The following is a 21,273-nucleotide window of genomic DNA, read 5'->3' on the forward strand; positions in this document are numbered from 1 at the left end:
TATTTCATTTTTGTGCACTATTCACGATTGTGTATTCAATTTCGATTTTCTATCGATACGTAAGTGGCAATATATTCATGTGGGATCTTGTTTGATTAGTCTTTACGAGTAGATTAAAAATATCTAACTTTTATAATTTTTGCAAATATATAGCTAACGATATTTAGCGCGTAAAACACGCGTTGACAAACGTGAAAAAAGAAAGTGGTAGAGTGGAGTTGAATGGAGGAAGTATGAAGTACTCACCTTTTAGTAGAGTTATAACTCATAATATAATGAAATGTGTACTATATGGGTTAGTATATAAACAATAATCAGTTAGTCTTGCTGAAGACGGGTCGGAGCAAGTGACGGGTAATGTCACTCATAAAACGAATAGGGGGGACAAGGTTGGGGCACCCCCATGTGCTTCCCTCTCTCCTCTATTTGGGTCATTTGTGAGAGGAAATGGTATCCGTCACTCCAAAATGACGAATACGTACCGTCTTCAATAAGATTTTGTGAACAATAATCTACCGACGCGAGTACATTGTAAGTTGACATGTAGAGAAAGTAAGATTGAATTTTGAAAATGAGGAAAGTTGAAGTAGTATACAATGCGACCTTGCTCGTGAAAAGCACGTGAAGACAACAAGGCATAACACGTGGCAAGTGAGTCAAAGTGACCTTTGAAGATGGGATAGAGGCAGATTAACCTAATGTGAAGTGGCGACATGTCCTTGTTGGAATTTGGAAAGAATATGCGATCGAATACATTCCCATAGTAGTAGTAATAAAGAAAAAACACCACCAATTATAATAGCTTATCCTACACTCCTACTTACATTGATACATAATGATGCATACATTAGTATTTTTTATTAGTCTTGCAACAATTATACAGTAACAGGAAGTTTCCCTTATGATGATATTATATGTTTTAAGTTTAAAGCGGGTCAAATATATACCACTTGTGTGTATATATATATATATATATATAAATTATATATATATATATATATATAAAAGCTATCGTCAGTGGTCAGGTATCTTAGGTGAGTCTAAAGATTTTAATCTCAACCATTAGATCTAACATAAATCAATTTGGGATTAATCCTCACAAATCATAACCTACCTATATAAACCTAATTATACGCTTCCCCTCCTCATAATTCACAATCAGTTTCTCTCTAAACCAGGATCTCTTCTATCTCACCTTTTTCCTCTTTTTACGATTTCGCATAATTTAATCAGCAAATCAACAATCGCAAATTCAATCTAACATTCACAATCGATTTTGCTAGAAACCTTCAATGATATTACACGAATTGCTCGCGAATTTAATGAACACGCTCAATTGAATCAATTGAATTCAATTAATTATATGTAATCAGGTATGTAATTCATTACTCCTTTACTTTTGAGATTTTTTTTTTTCGTTTGACGATTTTATGTTTATTAGTCCTGCGATGTTAATATCTTCAATTGATTTCAGATCTTGCAATTTGTAGTCGCATCTTCCAGTTTATTAGTCGTGTGATGTTAATTAATTGCATTATTATGCGATTCCTTTGCGATCTTTTTTTGCACTGTAATTTTGTCTCTTATTCGCATTAAGCGATCAGATCAGATTGACTTGTTTGTTATTATATCTTGTGTATTATATGTGTTCTTAGTGTTTGTCAAAAAAATTAGGGTTATGATATTGTGAAATTCATACCTGGACTTTATTCATGAAAATTGGGGTAATTAATTGTGACGATTGAATTAGCGTTCGCAAAATACTCGACACATAGCGTTACTGTAACATGGTTCTTTGTAACACTCTTACTGAGAATAACGTTATCAGAATATGTGATGTTCTTGTAACACTATTACGATAATAGGAAAGCGTATTCTAATATCTTTATAATTGTATTATGTTAATTTAGCACCTTCTTTTGATGAAATTGTTTCATTATAATGTTATCATTTATTATCGACAAACATTAGAGATGTATGTTTTGTCGGTTCAATCTTTGCATCTACGCCATATGAAAAAGAGTTGAACTCCGTATAAATAATGAGTATTATTATATCATTGTAAAGTTTAAGCTTGTAGGAAGAGGATACCTTTATTGTTATTCATTTCATTTGAAAGTTTGAGTCGTTAGTTTAAAGGTTATTAGCTCAAATGGGAGAGCAATGTGCAAAGCTTGTACAAAGGTATGGGTTCGAATCCCATATAGCCTATTTAGTTATTTTAAGAATGTATTGTCAACTTTTCAAACAGACCATGCATATAGTCTAATGTTGTTTATTGTATGCGTTCCTCATATTTTTGATACAACCAATCCTTGTTCTTTCGCGTTATAGTAATAGTGTTACTGTAACATCAGTCATTCATCAGATTAATACAGTGTTACTGTAATATAAAGTTACTGTAACATCATCGTTTCATTAATTGATTTATCAAAGGCGGATCAATATTAATGTAACAATGTTACTATAATAAGTGATTCATTAAAATAACCTGGCAACAATGTTACAGTATTAATTTAGTTTGTTTACAATATAAGACGGTGTATAAAGTAGTTCTAAAATGTAAAGGTAGGAATTATTTCGTTTTTTAATTTTAAAGTAACGGTACATTTAACGTCATTACTCAAAAAGTAACAATGATCTTGTAATGATGTTTCAGTAACAACATTGATTCATCAAAGTAGCACGAAAACAATGTTAAAAGTTCCAACTTTAATTATTTCAACAATAAAAATCAAGTGAATGCGGACCAGTCATATGCTTAAATGATTTGTAATACCACACTGATAGCAATGTGAAATGTTTACAAGATGTATACATCATATTCACACATCAAAATCTGACTACAATGTTATTAACAGTCTCAAGTAGCATTTCAACTTCAATAACTATTTTGCCTTCTTCACGCCTATCTTCATGACTCGATTAGGCGGTGTCTCCTTCTTTTTGTATGTACTATCTCCTTGCGCGCCTTTTTTATCTTACTTGATTTCCCAAACCTTCTTCTTCAAATATTCTAACATTCAAGACAAAACATTCAACCATTACTAACTAAAACATATGCGAAAGCGGTGGTCAATCATTGGTTATAATTTAAAGAACAATTTTAAAGTATAATCATTTGTGAGTTTTTGAAAATGTTAAAACCATCAAATTTAATTGGAAAAACTACACAACATCAAATATACGATGTTGTAACAAAGATATCAAGTTCGGTTCTATCATGTAGTAATAATGTTCTCGTAACGACATTACAAAGAATCGGTGTCGAGTATTTTACGAAAGCTAATTTAATCCTCGAGTTACTCGGTTTCAACAAATCAAGTAACCTAATTTTTTCAAACATGCCATATAGTCTAATGTGGATCAATATTTGAACGAGTGTAGCATAATAATAATACAATCTTAAGGTAACTAGATAACAAAACATTGTAGCATTAATAATTAAAATATATGTGAAAACTGATGGTCGATGATTAATGATCAACATCTCTTGTGAGTTAATAACAATGTTATACGAACAAATTTAATTAATTGGGTTAAATCACACAATATCAAATTTAAAATGTTGTAATAATATTTGAAGTTCAGTTAAACAGTAACTGACGATTCCTCAATAATAACTACATTATAGCATGCAATATTAATGTAACAGTAACAATGTTACAGTAATAGTTTTACAGTGTTACAATAACAATGTTACAGTAATAGTTTTACTGTGTTACAGTAACAATGTTACAGTAAAAGATGTCGAGTATTTTACGAAAGTTAATTTAATCGTCACAATTTTTCCCCAATTTTCATGAAAACAAATCCAATTATGAATTTCACACTGTCACGACTCTAACTTTTTAACAAACACTATGAATACATAGAATCAATACTATGCAAAACAAAAACGAACATTAATTACTCAGTTTCTACAAATTATTAACCCTAATTTTTAGGCGAAAAGTAGAATATATATGAAATAACACAAAATTTAATAGCTACGAAAACAAAAACGAGAATTAATTTCTCAATTTCTGAAATCGAAAAGGAAAACATACAATTAATTGACAATTTAGTTATATAATTCAAAATCAACAACTCCAGGATGCAAACTAAACCTAATATTTTGCCAAAAATCAATTACTCAGTTCGAACAAAACATTAGCCCTAAATCAATTAATATAATCATCATCATCAACAACAACAACAACAACAACAACAACAACAACATGCAGCAACATATAAATCGCGACAATTTTTTATAAGAAATAACGAATTAGAGAGCGATCTATACCTCTTCATTAGATGAGAAACGGTTGTTTTCTGAATGTTTTTGAAGATCTTGATTAATTTTTTGTAGATCTATGCTCGATTTTAGAGAAAATTAACTAGATTAGGGAAGATTTTTTTGAAAAGAATGGCGATTGAAGAAACTTTGAATATCTACTGTCAAAATCATTGATGCGCGTTGTTTTTTAGAGGGAGAGACAGACGTTTTAGAGAGAGAAAAGGAAGTGAAAATTTATGAGGAATAATGAATGTGTCGTTCTTAATATATCAGCGCGCCTACTTTTTTTTTTTTTTTTTAAAATTAAGACACGTGTCATAATCAGGACGGTTGGATCAATAAGATCCAACGGTTCTTATTGATATGCTAGACTCATCTAAGATGCTAGACTCATGGGATGCTCACTCATATATATATATATATATATATATATATAAATTATATATATATATATATAAATACATAATATATAGTAATATATTCGTCTTATATACACAAATTATAAAATACTTAACTCATTTTAAGCTTAAGACGAATAATACCGTTTTATACGAGAATTTGTGATTAATACATACACCACTACTACTACGGAGTGCCCATGTTTGAACTGTTAATCGAAACAATGACTTCCTACTTACTCAACATGTTCTTCTATGTTCATGTATCCGGAGGAGTTTTTAATGTACTAGGTCAATCAATTTAGATATTTTTCATATTGAGTAACTTTTCCAATACTTTCTAACATGCATCAGTAAAAAGTACTCGTAAATTAATTACTCCCCGTCTTAAAGTTATTTTCCAAAATACAAAAAACCGAATCAAATGGAGTCAATGTGTAACTGAGATAAAATGTAAGTGGATTGGAATATTATGAAAAAAATCTCTGAGACAACTAAATAATGAAAAATGGAAGATATTTTAGAGACATAGAAAACATCTATACAATAAAGAGAAAATAGTACCAAATCAACTCATTTTATCTTTATCATCATGTATTTGTTTTTGTTTTTGACATAATCCTCATCGATATATTCCCTCCAATTTCCTATTATCTTTCCTCTTTCTTTTTTCGCACTAGTTTGATTATCTTCAATCTTCCATTTTTTGGTAAATTTTATTCATTCTTTAATATTTTCTCTCTCATAAAAAAATCAATAATTTCTACTACTTTATTCATTCTTTATTCATTATTCATTCTTTCTTATTTTTCTCTCCTATAAAATTTACAACTTACACTATTATATTCATTATTTCATTATTTCTTCTCCTTTCTTATTTTTTGTGCCCAAAAAAAGGAGAAGATAATAAGAACTTGGAGGGAGTATTAATTAATCAACGTAACCATAAAATAACTAAATGTCTAATTTAATACTTTCTCTATCTCAATTACTTAGTTTATTTTTTGTAATGTCTTTCGAGAAATATTATAATTAAAGATAAATAAATGACTGAAATATAGATAAGTATAATATAAACTAGTTTTATTTATATACGGAATAATAATACTCTGTAATTGTTATAAAAAAATCCTGCCCATTATATATGCCAATATATAGAAAGACTCCCCCCAAATATGAAACAGTAATATGGGACCAAATGTTTTCATGGCTATCCCATAAAAGGCTTTTATCAGGTCGGATCCAACTGAGGAAGTTAAGATATATAAATATATAATGTCCAAAATTGTAACGGAACATGCTATGACATTATTATCTTATCCATTACCATATCCATCATTTTTTCTTCTTTCAAAAGATATAAATCATCCATATCATTGTCTCAACTTTTTCGATAAGATCCCGTTACTTTGAAAATCTACTCTTAAATTGGTGTATTTAAATTGGCGGTTAGTCTTGCTTCAGACATGTTATTTTAATCTGAAGTAATAAGACGAGATTTTTAATTATTTTATAGTCGAATGTGATCACTATTGAAAAACAAGTTATCATAAGAATCGTTGTGGTTACATTTAACCATAAAATAGCACATATTTTACGTTTTAGACGAAAAGTAACCGTCTGAAATAAGAATTTGCGTTAAATTGGTGGAGATTATATGGTTGTTTGGTTATTTTTGAAAAAAAAAACACATTAGGACTTTATTTTATGAAGATCATCAAAGGTCAATTGAGATTTCGTTGGAATTTTTCTTCCTTTATAATAGAGAAATTTCCACATATCGTCTACTAAGCAATTTTATACAACTTCTTAAGAAACTAGCTTTAAATTTGTGCAAAAATTGCACGGGTTGTATTATCGTAGTAGCAGGCGCTACCATTGGATACAGAAGTTAAATAGTTTAGAATTTAAAATGTGTAGTGATAGAGTCAAATTGTGTCAGCCTAATTAGGTAATTTTAGTTGAATAAACTTGTCACAAAGCCGGTTTTGAGTGTTAATCGTTGTATTTTCCGGTGAATCCACTTTGGTTGTAATTTGGATCATTTGAACTTGTTGTTGGTATTTACATCTCAAGGTAATTCAAGTACTTCATATTGGTAAGTTGAGATGAATGGATCATTTTGTACAAGCCGACTCACAAGTCAAACCCGAGCCACGGTCAACCAAGGTGAAGAAGCAGAGCAAAAGGTAAGCCAAGGGAATAAGTTCAATCAAGAAAAGTAAGCTAATGGAAGATTTGATGCCTTGGCATAGACAAACAAGAGCCAAAATGAAGAATTGAAAACTCGGTTTCACAAGGGTCAACTTCAAATGGATATATCTCTAGTTCTAGAGCTCGTATCGACGCAAGGCCAATTGGAGGTAAAAGCTTGTGATCTTAGCTTTCCAACGGTAGGTCACACGCCTCTTTTGTCCAAGAAACGAGGGAGATATGGCCTTTGAAAGATGCTGCTGTCAGTCTGAAGCGCACGCAGCCTGCGCTCTGCTCTGAATATCGCAACTCTAGTTCCGTGTTTTGGGCTTTCTTGAGGGACTTAACCTAGATTCTCGTGACTCCCTATATATATCTAGAATTTTGAGATCTAAAAACACTCCTACTCTCATCTAAAGATGCTTGTTTTTACCCTTAAGCTTGTAATAATTAAGACAAGAATTCTCTCTAATTTTATATTAATCTTTCTTCAATTTGTGGTTGTAACAAGATTATGGAAAGCTAGACCTTTTAGCTTGGTGTAATTGGGTAGACACTACTTTCCTAAGGTTTGTAAGACTCTTTCAATCTTTCCTCAATAATTATTGCACTTTCCTTGAATTTATTGTTTATGTTGGATGTTATTGTGTTAGGAATGATCAACCTTGCATGTTAATCATCTTACTATTGAAATCCTTGTAGCAAGCTTGCATCTTTATGAAGTTGGATTAAAGTTTATATCTTTGTGAGTGGAATTTGCATGTTAATCTTTGGGGTAGTTGGATTAAGCCTCCTAAAGGATTAATCTTGACTTCTTTTGTTTGGAATTGATCTTAATGCTCTTGTGTGTAAGCCTTGTTGTGGTTTTCAATTGGGTGATCATATAAGTAGGATCAACTACTCTAGCTTAGGAGCAAGTAATCACCATCTTACAAAAGTTGTTGATTAATTGTTGAGGGAAGAAAAGAGAGGATCTTTGTGCTTAGGGAGTAGTTGTTGAGCCTTGTTAAACCAAGTTTCTCCACCTTATTGAATCTTGCATACTAGTTGTTTCTTGAATTGTCTCAATAGGAAAGTCTCCAATTTTACTCTTTCATGTTTGTTTCCAACCAAATGCCTTTTCCATCTACGTTTCCTACAAGTTGAACATTGTTAATAGCCATTGTTTGTGATTAGTTTAATTTGTTGAGTCTAAATTGTCATTAGTGTCTTAAGTAGTTTACCATTCAAGTTTTAGTTATTAGACCTTCTCTTGGGTTCGACCCTTACTTATGTTATACTACTATTCTTAATTGCATAGTGTGGAGTTGAGTTTGATTTTATAAATTTTTAATTTGATAGTTAATTCTACTACAGTTGGTTTAGCCATATAAACTTGATAGCTTAAACCCCGTGCAAAGTTGCACTCATGCATTACAATTAAAACTGTTAAAATTTAACCCGACCCAACCTTTAAACCCGAACGTTTGATCCATTTTACGGTCAGGTTCCGTAAACTATAACATGCAATCCGAATGATCCACAACTCTTAATGACTCGTTATTTCAGGGCCAAACCTAACATGTTCGACCTAATGGATTGAAATTAATAAGATGATGATAAATGTATGTTAAATATCACTAAAATATTAATAATTAATGGTATATATTGTTATGAAAATAGTTAATTTCTATGTATAAAAACTGGAATAATAAATAATAACCATTACTAATTTACGGTTTTTTAAATCATAAACATGATATAAAAAATAATTATTTAAAAGAAACTTTGTAATTTTAATTTTTCAATGTAAGAAGTATGACTTCAATAAGAAGTGAATACGACTAAAATAGTAGTATCAAATATGATTTAATTGAAAAGTATATTTTTATTGTAATGAAGATATTAAAAAAAGGTGTTAGATTGTTTTGACCCGTATTCTAACTTTGGTCTGCCTCTGACCCATATAACATGACAGGTATTATATATGACTCGTCCAATATATTAAACTTATTAATAGGCTGAATACAAAAAATTAGCTTTCCGTTTTCACAAAACCTCATCTGATGACACTTTCAAAGACCAATTTGCTCGTACACGCGTGATCATTTGACAAAAAATAACTTTTATTTTTCATAGTACCGTATAAATGACAATTAAAAGCTGCTAAATACATGATATTGAGACAATTGAGCAATATTAGGTTGCCGAAACTCAATCTAAGATGGCTTAAAATAAGAGGAGTCCTAATAATTTTTAGAAAATCCGTTCAAAAATAGTTATATGATTAGACCAAAAAATTAGGCTTATTGTGGGTATACATCCGTATAATACCCTTTAAAATTAGGACTATAACGTAAATTTAAACATGTGATTATTGTCATAAAAACATAAATACAGTAGAAACGATAAGGAACAAGAAATAACCTCGGGTCCTTTGATGCACGGCGTAAAGAACAGAAATCAAACGAGATTCCCTCCTAATTGTTGCACCCAAGACTTGTCCGAGATATGCCCTCATGCTAGATGGTGTTCTCCGATTGCCTTGCAATATTGGGAGAACTGCTGTGAGTTTATTCGAGATGAGAGATCTCGGTTTTTCAGAGGAGAATGCTCTTCAAAACCCTAGTTTATTTTTCCAAATGAATTAGGTTTCAAAAGGAGAAGAAACCTCTCCTTTTGATGACCTCGGTCCGCGGGTCACTAGAGGGGGGAGTGGGCTTTCCACTTCCTCCTTATTAAACTCGTGGTCCGACTCATCTCGCTAAATGTATATGACGCGGTCGATTATAAATGTTATCGGTTATCGGAAATTTAGGCATCGGCTAATAATACGGGTTAATTTGAATTATTAATACGTGTCCGACAAAAACAGTATTGTATAGTTTATTCAATATACATTAATTAAATATAAAACGCTTATATTTAATTTTACGAATTAACTGGTTAATTCGCCTTAGCTCATGATATTTAATCCGTATTAAATATAATATCTCAACATCACATATTTGACTAATTACTAGTCAAATAACTCGGACTAACTGGTTAGTCAATTTTGGCATCTACATGACAGTATTTTCATACCGTCACATCTCTCGAACGTATCCTATAGGTGTGACTTTTAGGGACCAGTTGATCACCGCCATCTGTATGACAATAACGTCAAACTTATCTAGCAAGCCAACCGTTATTGATAAACGTGGATCAACTGATAATAATACCAAAAGTATGCCCTTTGATCCTTTTAGAGGTTTATAAGTCCTTGCACTAACTGTTAAGGACACAAACCCCAACAAGCTCCCACTTGTCCGTACAAGTGCATGTGCAATGACGTTATCCACACTAACTGGAGGACACAAGCTCCAACAAACTCCCACTTGTCCGTGCAAGTGTATGTGCGATAACCGATTCTCATATTCATTTAAAATTTCTCCCACTCAATGTAAAACAATTTGCAGATCTGGATCCGCAAAGGTCGTATTTTACAATCGATCTGTATCTAGAGTGGTTTCCCCGACTAGAGAGTAACTTAACTGATAAAACGAATCCGTATCCGAGCATGGCCATGCATTTCGATTCTGACTCCTCGAGTGGCCCCGAGAAATATCGAGTACACGATAAAGGCTGAATATTTCCTTCAACTCGACTCCTTCCGATCTAAGCACGGCATGAAATGACCCAGAAAAAATCTACTTGGCCCCCTGTTACGGATGACCGTGAGAAAGAAACCAAAGTCACCCAAAATGCCTTAGTCTCAAGAGACAGTCGATAGTCAAAAGAATCGACTCTTAGGATCACCATGGAAGTCCTATCCACGACCGGGCACGAATGTTATAAAACATTTAGGACTTCACGTCGATGTCACAATTGTGTCCTACGAGATATCCGTATAACTCGCCTCGTGATTGGTCGTCAACCGGTTGACTTATGGCTCGTTGAACCCACCATCAACCAACGTCACAAAATAATTGCCGAGTTATCAGCTCATGTGGGCAATTAAGGACTAAAAAGATATAATGTTTGTTCAGTTCACTTTGTGGTGTTCAAAATTGTCGTACAATTCCACATGAAAACAAAATATATGTATAAAATATCAAAACGATGATGTCATATAGAGTACAAAGGAGAATGAATCTAATCCATAAAAGAGTACTACAACTCAGGAACACGTTTGATTCCCATGGAATTTACGTGCCCTTCATGCTTATCTTGTCGTAATGCTTTAGTGAGAGGATCTGCTATGTTATCATCTGTAGCAATCTTTTCTATCACTACTTCCTTTTGCTCCACGTAATCCCGGATTAGATGAGCTTTCCGTTGTACATGTCTAGACTTGTTGCTAGACTTAGGCTCCTTAGCTTGGAAGATGGCACCACTATTGTCGCAATAGATGGTGATCGGGTCATTCGAACTAGGCACTACGGAGAGTCCATGTAAGAATTGACGCATCCATATCGCTTCCTTTGTAGCTTCAGACGCGGCATAGTACTCGGACTCGGTCGTAGAATCTGTCAGAATGAATCGTTTGCTTGGAACTCTTCCACTGATCTGCAAAGCACCATTAAGAGTAAAAACGAATCAGATCGAGATTTCGAGTCATCTCGATCCGTTTGGAAGCTAGCATCTGCAGAAAAGGTTGCGCATAGCTTTTGTTCGCCTCCATAAGTCAATGCCCAATCTTTAGTCCTCCGTAGGTACTTAAGAATGTTCTTGACCAGCCAATGTGATTCACCTGGATCTTTGTTGGTATCGACTTGTCATACTCAATGCATATGCCACGTCCGGACGTGTGCATATCATGGCATACATGATTGATCCTATTGCCGAAGCATAAGGAATCCGTGTCATGCGCTCTTTTTCTTCCGGTGTCTCTGGTGCCTGAGACTTGCTCAAATGCACCCCTGGAGCCATAGGAAGGAACCCCTTCTTGGAGTTAGTCATCTTTGAATCTCTCTAGGACTTTGTCTATGTAAGACTCGATCGAGAGATAGCATCCTTCGTGATCTATCTCGATAGATACGGATGCCCAGAATTCTTTGTGCCTCTCCCAGATCTTTCATCTGGAAATGGTTTTTCAACCATACTTTCACCGAAGTTAAGAGAGGTATGTCATTCCCAATCAGGAGTATGTCGTCAACATACAATATTAGGAAGACAATCTTGCTCCCACTCGACTTGATATATAGAAATGGTTCCTCGACCGATCGAGTAAATCCATTTTCTTTTATCACTTGGTCGAAGCGATGATTCCAACTCCTTGATGCTTGCTTAAGTCCATAAATGGAACGCTTAAGCTTGCACACTTTCTTAGGATGTACTGGATCAATGAAACCTTCGGGTTGTACCATGTACAACTCTTCCTCCAAAAAACCGTTTAAGAAGGCGGTTTTCACATCCATTTGCCAAATTTCATAGTCATGAAAAGCGGCGATCGCTAAGATAATCCGAATGGAACGCAGCATGACTACGGGTGCAAAAATCTCATCGTAGTGCAAACCTGGCACTTGGGTGAAACCTTTAGCAACTAGTCGTGCTTTGTAGATATCTTGTTGACCTTCCACAGAATGCTTTATCTTGTAAAGCCATTTGAATTGAAGGGGACGAACCTTAGCAGGTAAGTCAACAAGATCCCACACGTTGTTCTCATACATGGAGTCCATCTCGGATTGCATGGCCTCAAGCCATAGCTTTGAGTCAGAACTAGTCATGGCACCTTTATAGGTTGTGGGTTCACTACTCGTTAAGAGTAGAACGTCATCTATGTCATGTTCCTCGACCATACCAATGTATCTCCGGAGGAATATAGACTCTTCCCGACCTCCTAGGTTCCTCAGGAATATTCACCGCAGCCGGGATTGAAGGAACAGGTTCCTCCAATGGTTGCTCGGTGTTTGGTTCTGAAATCTCCGACAGGTCGAAGGTTCTATCACTCTTTGCATTCTCGAGAAATTCCTTCTCTAAGAATGTCGCACTAGCCGCAACAAAAACGCGTTGTTCGGTTGGCGAATAGAAGTAATGACCAAGTGTTCCTTTAGGATAACCTATAAAGTATGTCTTGACCGATCGCGGGCCGAGCTTATCCTCGTGTCTCCACTTGACATAAGCCTCGCAGCCCCAAACCCGTATAAAGGACAAGTTAGGGACCGTTCTCTTCCATAGTTCATATGGAGTCTTGTCATGACTTTAGACGGACTTCGGTTAAGTATTAGAGCGGCCGACATAAGAGCATAACCCCATAATGAATCAGGTAAAACCGTGTGACTCATCATGGATCGAACCATATCAAGTAGTGTTCGATTTCTCCGTTCGGACACACCATTCAACCGAGGTGTTCCAGGTGGAGTTAAGCGTAGGGCAATCCCCGTCTTTGAGGTGATGATCAAACTCGTGAGAAAGATACTCGCCACCACGATCCGAACGTAGTGTTTTAATCTTTCTACCCAATAGGTTCGCACCCTATTCTCGGTATTCTTTGAATTTCTCAAAGGATTCACTTTTGTGCTTCATTAAGTAGACATAGCCATATCTACTTAAATCGTCCGTGAAAGTGATGAAATACCTATAGCCTTCTCGTGCGGTGATTGACATAGGACCACATACATCCGTGTGTATGAGCCCTAATAGGTCGCCAGCCGCGCATTCCAACACCTTTGAAGGAAATCCGAGTCATCTTACCGATGAGACATGATTCACACGTGCCAAATGATTGAAAATCAAAGGCCGAGATAGCTCCATGTTTGATGAGTGTTTTACGCGTTTCTCATTAATGTGTCCCATACGGCGGTGCCATAGATACGTTTGATCTTTGTCACCAACCTTTAACTTTTTATTCATTACGTGTAATATTTCCGTGGTCTGATCTAAAACATAAATTCCATTCATGGAGACCGCTTCTTGTAAATCATATCGTGTAATGAGAAAATGCAAGCATTATTTTCTATTACAAATGAAAAACCAAGTTTATCAAGTGCGTAAACCGAAATAATGTTTTTGGAAAGACTAGGTACATAATAGCGATCATATAATGACAACTCAAATCCGCTAGGAAGCTGGATCACATATGTCCCCTTTGAGATGGCAGCTACTCTTGCTCCATTCCCAACACGCAGGTCCACCTCACCCTTTACGAGGGGTTCGATGTTTCGGAGCCCCTGCACATGATTAGACAGATGAGAACCACAACCAGTATCAAGTACCCAAGTTCCGTAACTTGCGTGGTTAATCTCAATCATATGAATAAAAGTAGAAGAGGAAGAAGACATACCAACAGGTTTAACACGACCTGCCTTTAAGTCCTCATGGTATAATGGACATGTACGCCTCCAATGCCCAGTCTTGTGGCAATGGTGACACTCCATGTTACCATCCTTGCTCTTTGTCGCGCCTGATGAGTTACTCGACTCACCGGGACCACTCTTACCTGAACCCGACTTCTTGAACTTCGGTTTACCTCTCGCTAGGTTTGCTCGAGCTTTGCCCTTACCTTTCCCTTTGTTGGACACAACGAGAACATCCTATTTCAAGCTCCCACTGAACTTCATGTCCTTCTCGCCCCTGTACGAGAAGGGAGTGCGATTCATGGGGAGTCTTCTTCAAATCATTCATATAGTAATTCGCTCTAAATTGCGAAAAACCATCGTGGAGTGAATGAAGCATGCGGTCGATAACAATGTTCTCGCTGATGTTACAATCAAAGGTCTCGACTTCTCGACATTCTCAATCATGCGAGAATGTGTGGGCTAACCGGTTGGCCCTTCGAGTCTCGCATCAAAGAAGCGAGTGGTATGCTCATAGGTCACGATTCTCGGTGCTTTCGAGAATTCCTTAGTGAGCGTGGTGAAAATCTTGTTCGCACCATGGGCTATGAAGCGCGTTTCGCAAATTGGATTCCATTGCAAAAATGAGTACGTTTTTAATCGCACCCGCTTCCATACGGAAATCATTAAACTTGGTGATTTCAAAGAAAGCAGCTCTAGCCGTGGGACTGGATTTGCGGGAGGGGCTCTAATAAATATTTGAGCTTCCCCATCGGCGGGCAGCATTCCGTAATGCCGCCTCCCGGTCCGCGAAGTTTGATCCATCATTCTTGATCGAGTAGACCGATTCATCCGATTCATGAAGATCCGAAGCCAGGACTCACGGTCCAATGTGGCACTTGGCATTGGGTTATCGGTAGAACCAGCCATTTGTTGTTTTAGTTTAAAAAACGTGATCTACTTTGAAAAAGAAAGAAAAACAAAACGAAATAAGCAACTCATCGAGGTGATTTAAGTCTATTTTAAAATTCATTTTAAACATGTAGACTCTCGCACTTGCATAATTGATCTCCCTCAAGAATGATACAAGTGATCCCAAGACTCAATTTCTGTAAATTGATAAGCCAACTGTTTAGCTAATTCTTCCGGAAGAACTCTTGGTCGATAGATTTCCGTAAATCCTATCTATAGTCCACCATAGTCACAGGATCGTACGAGTGACCATAGTGTTGAGATAAAATAGGTCAATCAGTTCCAACTTACCCGACGTAGAAGGGGTCATAGTATGCCTACCGACGAAGAAGGGACTCATTGGAGTTTGACCTATAAAGACCGTTCTCAATTTTAGTTTATACGAGGAAGATCCCATCAACAAAATTATAATTCATTTTAAGTGAACGAATAACTAGCGTCTGACGTGAATGAATATATTTGGAAGATGGCTTTAAAACGTGTGACATGAGAATGTCAATGAAAACTAACTCGTGACCTCTATATGTGTCAGTTTTCATGCAATAAATTAGGTGGTTTGGTTTTTAGGCGGAAAATGATGCATATTATCGTTACGAAAAATAAATAAAGGAATGCAATACGTAAATAAAATTTCCTAGTGTGGCCTATCCTAGTAATATAAAACATAAAACAACTTTGGAATCCACCGTTGGACCCGAGAAGCTTGTCTTGATGTTCCATCTTGATCCAAGTAGCGGGAGTGAGCATCTGGTCTCCATCTTTGGTCTTCTCAAAAATTACAATTTAAAATTACAAAAATAAACCTATTTACATTCTAATTAAAACTGTAATTACAAGTGAAAAATCCAAAACGGAGATACGAGATCTCAAAATACAACCAAGACCGTGTTCCATCATTACGGTAACACGTTCTACTAAGGCCACACTAAGTTACAACTGATTGTAAAATAAATAAATAAATACGTAATAAAAAGCATTCAAAAACATTCATAATTAACGATAAATAGAATGCATCAACTAAAAACAAATTCATTCGTGACATAATTCCGTAATTATGTTAAATTTATCCAAACCACCTTATAATGATTAAAATTCATGTGATAAAACCGCTTCTATCATTTAATTTTAATCTACTACAGTCCGTTACTTTAAATACACGTTAAAATAACTTAATGGTACGTGTGTGAACCGTTTCACAATCATAGCGAGTGTACAATATCCGTATAAAGTACATATTGAAGCCAAAAGAAAATTTAAATCAAAAGAAACAAATTTTCAAAGCTGTTAAAACGGAAATCCTTCGATCCAGGGACATAAGTGCTCGATCGAGGGACAAAAGGGCTCGATCGACTGAACTGCAAGTCGATCGAGAGGGTTGCCAAACAGGAAGTGCTCGATCGACTAAACTGGTGGTCGATCGAGTACTTATATTAGCAAAGCCGCTCGATCGAGTACGAGGACTCCTCGATCGAGCGATGGGGTTTTGAAAATGGTCGATCGAGTACAAGCAAGGACTCGATCGAATGAAAAAAAGAGAAAACCACTCGATCGATTATAAACATGGTCGATCGAGCATAAAACTTTTCTCAAAACTTCAAACCCTCGAGAAAACAGTTTTGTTGAAGCAAAACAAATGCAATTTTGATTAAAACTGATAAAAATCAATTCTACAAATTTGCAAAACTTGACATATTGTTATAATCTCCGTATAAAACAACAATATGCAAAAATCAACGAAAACAACATGAAATAACCGTGTAAAACATGTCACGGTTTCATAAAAAAACGCGCATGACCAAATCAAAAAAAAAATTTTACGCCGTGAGAAAAATTGGTGATGCCGCACGGTTTTTAAGACAAAAACAACCGTTTCAAAATCGTTTTATGAAAAACACATAGAAAATTTACGTGGCCTCGCTCTGATACCACTTGTGGGTATACATCCGTATAATACCCTTTAAAATTAGGACTATAACGTAAATTTAAACATGTGATTATTGTCATAAAAACATAAATACAAAGATAGAAACGATAAGGAACAAGAAATAACCTCGGGTCCTTTGATGCACGGCGTAAAGAACAGAAATCAAACGAGATTCCCTCCTAATTGTTGCACCCAAGACTTGTCCGAGATATGCCCTCGTGCTAGATGGTGTTCTCCGATTGCCTTGCAATATTGGGAGAACTGCTGTGAGTTTATTCGAGATGAGAGATCTCGGTTTTTCAGAGGAGAATGCTCTTCAAAACCCTAGTTTATTTTTCCAAATGAATTAGGTTTCAAAAGGAGAAGAAACCTCTCCTTTTGATGACCTCGGTCCGCGGGTCACTAGAGGGGGGAGTGGGCTTTCCACTTCCTCCTTATTAAACTCGTGGTCCGACTCATCTCGCTAAATGTATATGACGCGGTCTGATTATAAACTGTTATCGGTTATCGGAAATTTAGGCATCAGCTAATAATACGGGTTAGCTGAATTATTAATACGTGTCCGACAAAAACAGTATTGTATAATTTATTCAATATACATTAATTAAATATAAAACGCTTATATTTAATTTTACGAATTAACTGGTTAATTCGCCTTAGCTCATGATATTTAATCCGTATTAAATATAATATCTCAACATCACATATTTGACTAATTACTAGTCAAATAACTCGGACTAACTGGTTAGTCAATTTTGGCATCTACATGACAGTATTTTCATACCGTCACATCTCTCGAACGTATCCTATAGGTGTGACTTTTAGGGACCAGTTGATCACCGCCATCTGTATGACAATAACGTCAAACTTATCTAGCAAGCCAACCGTTATTGATAAACGTGGATCAACTGATAATAATACCAAAAGTATGCCCTTTGATCCTTTTAGAGGTTTATAAGTCCTTGCACTAACTGTTAAGGACACAAACCCCAACACTTATTTCACTGACGATATTGCTCAGAAAAATAATTTCATGTATATGTTAAATTGCCATAAATATAATTCCATTATGGACTCATCGCTCAATTATTTTTCTTAGCGCATGATACATATAACTGTTGTTGGGTTCCTTTGATTGATGATAACATGCCCATTTAATGTGTGCTATCTTAGTTTACCTTTTCAGGATTTATGATTAAATCAAGCTTGGATTAAGAAGTGTTGAATTGTTGATCACCCAAATGTATTGAGTCCTAGGCGTCATCTAATGTACAAGTTAGAAAGTAGAGTATTTTAAAGAAATAGAAACAGTCAAGACCACTGTTACTTTCACAAGTAACAGCAGCCTGGACCGTTGCTTTGATTCGTAACACTTGGAACTTCTTCTTATCTTTCAAAAGTCATTTACGTGTCTTGTATTTTAAAAGATGACTTTCAGATTTTTTGCAAGGATTTGGCCTTCTAGAAAAAGTGGTTTGAGTAATTATCATTTCAAATTGTTTCCTCTTTGTGCAAATTTGACTCTTTGGTCTTTCATAAAATAAGGATTGCTTTTTGCCATTTTTGTGAAAGCTTGTCATCATGTGACTTGTTTTCCACCCTTTGTTTTCTGAAAACTTATGATCTATTTTGGATAATTTCAAACACTCTTTCTCTCCTTTGCCTTTTAAATAAGAACCCTCTTTTGTGCAAGTTTGGGAAGTTGTTGAACCTCATCACATGTGATGGTCTTTGATCTTTAAAACCCTAACAACCCACCTTGCTTGCTCTCCCTATAAAAGGCGTGCCATATCCCCTCAAAACCTCAAGACTTTTTCTGAGATTTCATCTAAGTTTGCAAAATTGTTTTCAAAGCTTAAAAACCGAGTCTTTATTTTGCAAAGCTTTTAAAAGTCTTCAAGTGTTACAATCATAGCTACTGTTACTTTAATATACTAGACTCTCTCACTTATGAACCGTTGATCTTGTAAAGTTGTCCATCTCAATTCTTTTTAAGAATAAGCTAGTGGAAACTTGATCCTTATAACGTTCTAAGTTTGTGTGTAGAGTTTAGGACGGAGTAGTCTTTAACTCTTTGGCAACCGGAGTAGGTTGCGAGTTGACTTGTTCTAGAACGGAGTAGTTCTTGAACTTGTGTCACAACCGGAGTAGGTTGTTATCTTTTTATTGTACGGGTTTTTAGTAGTCGGAGTAGATCACTAAAATTAATCAATAAAAAGTAGATTGGACGTAGGCACTTGAGTTCTTGCCGAACAAATTCAAAAATCTCGTGTTTGATTTTATTTGTTTTATTCCGCTGCTCTTTATTTCGTTTGCATTTCTTTTGCTTAACTTTTGAAGTAACAGTTCCACATACTGTCACATTTGGTCTGCAGTCTGTACTTCATAAATTGAGACAAATAGCTACAGTCAGAACAATTGTTACCTTCATACTTCAGCAAACGTTCATTTTAATACTTGTTTAATTTCTCAATATTATTCGAAGTATTCTCCTATCTCTTTTCATCCTACAACTTACTTTAAATCAATAAAGTTGAAGTTGAATTTTTTAAATAGTACCTAATTCACCCCCTCCCCCTCTTAGGTACTTGAATCCATAAACTCAACAATTGGTATCAGAGCCTCGTGCTCTTGATCGAGGCTAATCGCCTTAGAGTTTGATTCGTGGGTAATGGATTCCGAGAAACACTCCAAGATCCCGGTCTTTACCGGTGCGAATTTTGGATGGTGGAAACTCAAAATGGAACATTACATCAAAAGTATAGACTATCAATGTTGGAACATCATCCAAAATGGACCTCTTGTTATTGAGGAAACCGATATCTTAAACGGTTTCACCAAAACGAAAGAGGAAAAAGATTACAATGAAAATGACTTCAAACTTTCCGAAAAGAACTCCAAAGCAATGTCGATTCTTTAACGTTGTGTTGGTGAGGGGGAAGTTAGTCGAATCTCTGGATGTCCTACGGTAAAATCTATTTGGGATTCTCTTGTACTTGCTTATGAAGGGACATCTCAAGTGAGAAAACACCGTGTTGACCTTCTCATGCAACAATATGAGATGTTTAGAATGTCAAAGGACGAGTCCATAAATAGTTTTTCTTCACGTTTTTCTTGTATTATTAATGAGCTAAAGAGTCTAGGAAGGAATTTCGAGTCCGAGGACATCATTCGAAAAATCCTTCGTAGTCTAACCTCTAAGTGGCAACCCAATGTCACCGCCATAGAGGAAGCTAAAGACTTGTCAACCCTATCTCTTCATGAACTAATGGGATCACTAATGGCTCATGAGTTTAATCTCGACAAGCATTCTAGTGAGTCCTCAAAGGGAAAGAGTCTCGCCCTCACATCCTCTCCAAGTGATGGAGAAGATGAGGAGGAAGACGAGTTTGCTATGTTCTCAAGGAATCTAGCCGGGTTAGTCAATGGTCAAGGGAACAAAAGGTTCACTAATAATTACTCGAAAAAATGCTTTCCTAAGAAACGACCTAATTCCACCGTGGGATGCTTTAAATGTGGTGATAAAACTCACCAAATTAAAGAATGTCCCAAGTGGGATGACATCAAATCAAAGGAAAGAAGAGAAAAAGTTAAAAAGGACTATAAACATAGAGTCATGAGTGCAATTTGGGGAATGTCCGACTCCGAGGAAGATGAGGAACTCATCGAGGAGGAACTAGAGGCTAAAATGTCTCTTACAAGTTATCTTAAGGACAAAGTCTCAAAAACCTCAAAAATCGAACACCTAAGATGCCTCATGGCTAATCCCGATGACTCCGAATCCGATTCCGACAACGAGGTAAATCATCTAAAGGCCAAGACTAGAACTTACTCCAAAGAGAAATTATGTAAGCTTCTTGACCAACTTTTTGATAAGTGTCGGTTTCAAAATGATAAGCTTGAGGTAATGCAAAATGAGATTGAGTAAATTGATCAAGAGAACTTTAACCTTAAAAATGAACTAAAATCAACAGACAGCGTCACTGTCACCTCTGAGGCTTATGATGAAGTTAAAAGAGTCAACAAGTTGAACAAACATTTGACTAAAGAACTAGAGCGTCTTAGGATGACCCCCACGGACGTCTCTGACCTTAAAAATGTCAACACTACCTTGGTGATGCAAGTTTCCTCACTAACAAGGGAGCGTGATGATCTTTTGAGGGACAAAGATGCTCTCGAAAATGAAGTCTATGACCTTGTGGTTGAGATTGTAGACCTAAGAGAAACAGTGTCTGGGACTGTTGCTTCTGACAAACATTTAGACAAGTCCAA

Source organism: Silene latifolia, chromosome 9, assembly GCF_048544455.1.
Source record: "Silene latifolia isolate original U9 population chromosome 9, ASM4854445v1, whole genome shotgun sequence".
Taxonomy (NCBI): Eukaryota; Viridiplantae; Streptophyta; class Magnoliopsida; order Caryophyllales; family Caryophyllaceae; genus Silene; species Silene latifolia.